The following is a 3174-nucleotide window of genomic DNA, read 5'->3' on the forward strand; positions in this document are numbered from 1 at the left end:
TTGTACACAAGGCCTACCACAAGCACAAGACTTCAAAGCCGTTGACGCACGTTAAATTCATGAAGCGCCTCCACTTGCAGCTCACCCAGCTCCAAGAAGTGGACATGTTCGACGGAAACACGTTTTGTGAGAGGGAGCAGATCGCCGGTACGTCGGGTTCTGGTGTGGCGGGGCACGCTTCTACTCATGTAGCACAGTTGGTGGATGAATGGAGGAGCCGAGATACGCAGCCGAAGCGGCGTCAACGTGCGTGTAAAGTTTGCTCTCTGATGCAGGGCGCGAAGCCCCACACGACGGCGTACTGCTCCGAGTGCGATGGTAATGCGCCTATCTACCTGTGTATGCGCCCGAGGCATGTGATTCGCGGAGTCTTGACAACCTGCTTTGACGTGTGGCACAAGGAATGGAGTGAAGGAAAGCTGCGACCTTCGAACCAAGAACGCCGCATCCGTATGCGCCCAGCAACTCCAACGAAAGGTGGTGGATCACGCAAAAGACTGAGAGATGCTGCTGATTAAGTATCATGCATATGCAGGATACCAAAGGGTGAATATGCATTTTATCATCAGTATTTGTGTTTTTGCGAAGTAATGGCTGCAGTGAAAATTGTCTTTCTATATCTCTTGCAGGCTGAGAATAAAGTGCAACCGTCGATTCATTTTGCTTACTATGCAGTCCGTGAGGCCAGAGCCGGAAGCCCATGCTCAGATTATATTATAGGCTTCATATTTGTATGAGCCATAAAAACTGAACTTTTGATTGCTCGCCACTTGAATGGGAAAACTTCAATATATGTACGCAATTGGACAGTTTCTAAAATTCGACATTTAAATATCTCTAAAATTGCAACCGTTTCTGCACCCGCCTATCGCTGTACTACCAGACGACCGGAAGTCAGCATCTATGTTACGGAAATGGAATGAATAATGCAGTTTAGAACCTAAACTTGCAGCCGTGTATGCACGTTAATATGCAGTTTGCACCGGTTATTACAACGCTCGGTTCGTCGACCATCTCTGTAACAAGTAAAAGTATATAAACACCAAGTCAAACTATTTTGCATATGCAATTTAAGGAAAGGAAAAAATAGCCGGTTTGAAGGGGTTAAAGGCGGGAATCAGCACATTCGAAGCCTGGTATGCAGAGTCCCCCAGGATATACTCGTTATCCGCAAAGTGATCGTTTTGATGCTGTGCTAGCCTGCAATTTCTCCACACACGGTTGTCATGGCTTGAGCCTGACCAACCCACGTTTTCATAGCGAATTCGCTCGCGGTCGTCGCAGACGATAAGTCCGCTGATAGCGTAAGAACTTTTGCGAGAGAAGAAATCCTCTCCATGATCCTCGGGTCGCTGAGACAAAGGAAACAAAGTGCCATCAATGAGGCCTATGCAATTCGGCAGATCCGACACATTCTTGATCCTCTCTGCAATTTCACGACACTCTCGCAATCCGGGCCAACAGATTACCTCTGGCTTTATTCGCATCAATGCAGTCACGACACGTTTAGCTAGCAATGACTCTGGTGTATGCCCTCCAACAGAGAAGAAATCAGCAGCGTGGCCTTGGCCGTCCATCGATCCAAGTATCTTCAGGAGTGCCATCACGTGTACCTCCACGCTAGCCTTTTGCAGCTTACCAATCACGCTCTGAAACTCGGGAAACGTGGCAATTGCACGACAGACCGCGTGAAAATACGGCCTAAGCATGCGAAAGTGGAGCTTAAAGTCGCTACCTGGCATCCGGGTTAGATAGTAATTCATCCGTGATGGTGGGCGTCCACACGCTCGCGGGGCGTGACGTAGCGGCGGGACTTAAATACAAGATACAGTGGCGCGTAGCTTATATCTTCATCACTCGAATCTTCATCACTCGACGCCTCGCTATCTGCACTCAGACAGAGCTGGTTTCTCCACGCGAGGAGCAGTCTTGACAGCAACACCTTCTTCCTACTTAGCGTCGGCATCGTTGGATCTTGCCGAACAGTCGACTCCAAGCCCTTGCAAAGGTTGTCAGAGTACGTTAGCGCTGATAGGATGATTTGCAGTGAGCTGTGCTCTTGGAAAGAGCTCTTGTATCCTACTCTGACTACCACTATTGAAGCTAAGTAGTCATGCCCTGACTGTCTCCTAGAACACCTGGTGGAGGCCTCGATGGTCGCTCCCGAGGCAACCAGATCTAAACCGATAAGGCTGGAGGTCCCCGCGTTTGAGGGGAAGGAAGGAGAGGATCTTCACGTTTGGGTCCGTGAGGTGGAGGGCGCCATGAAGGCGGATCTCATCTAGGACGAGCCACTTCGGGTGGCTTTTGCCCTGTCCAACCTTGGTGGACGTGCCAAGCACTGGGTATACACCAGGGAAACGATATCACCGGGATGCTTTGCATCCTGGGCACAGCTGTGTAAACAGCTTCGAGCCGCGCTCCTACCGGCGAACAGCTAGTTCCGCCAGCGCTCATGCGTTCTCGCGTGTAAGCAAGGTAAACGTGAGCTGCAGGAGTACGTGCAAGAGATGCGCACGCTGGTGGCATCTCTGACAGGGAATCCTCTGCCTGAAGACATCAAGACAACCGTCTTCATGGACGGCCTGAAGGTTGGCCCTGCTCACACCCAGCTATTCCGGGTGCAAGCGACGACTATCGAGGAGGCGATTCGAATCGCCCTCCAAGAAAAGTACAGCCACAAGCAAGCTGGTACACCTCGGGAAGAGGAGCATCGCTACGATGAGGATGGCGTTCCTTGAGAGGCGGAGCATCGCAGCAATGACGCTGTTGCTCCTGCTGTCACGCAGCCCATTGATACTGGTGCGTACAGCGAGCTCGATACCATGGACTTAAGTTCAATCGAGAACTTGGTTCACTGCTACGGTTTCGGCGAACATGGACACTACCAGCGTGTATGTCCCTCACAAGTCTTCGGGAAGAAGACGGCCCGTGAGCCCCAGGTCCGGTGGCGCAAGCCACGGCCAGGTGGGCGAAGACTCCCCGGCCACCAATAGAGGCAATATGCCCTACTGAAGAGCGCTATGCCTTCGTGATGGGTGTGCAGGTTGTGCGCACCACGGGACTTAGCCCAGTGAGACGTGGTTCTATCAAACCGGTGAAGGGCAGTGATGGGCTACTGGTAGTACACTCGGTGTACGGGGGTACGATAACCCTTGAACGTTTGATAAGTTC

The sequence above is a fragment of the Phytophthora infestans genome, genomic scaffold (genome assembly GCF_000142945.1).
Source record: "Phytophthora infestans T30-4 supercont1.250 genomic scaffold, whole genome shotgun sequence".
Lineage (NCBI taxonomy): Eukaryota > Oomycota > Peronosporomycetes > Peronosporales > Peronosporaceae > Phytophthora > Phytophthora infestans.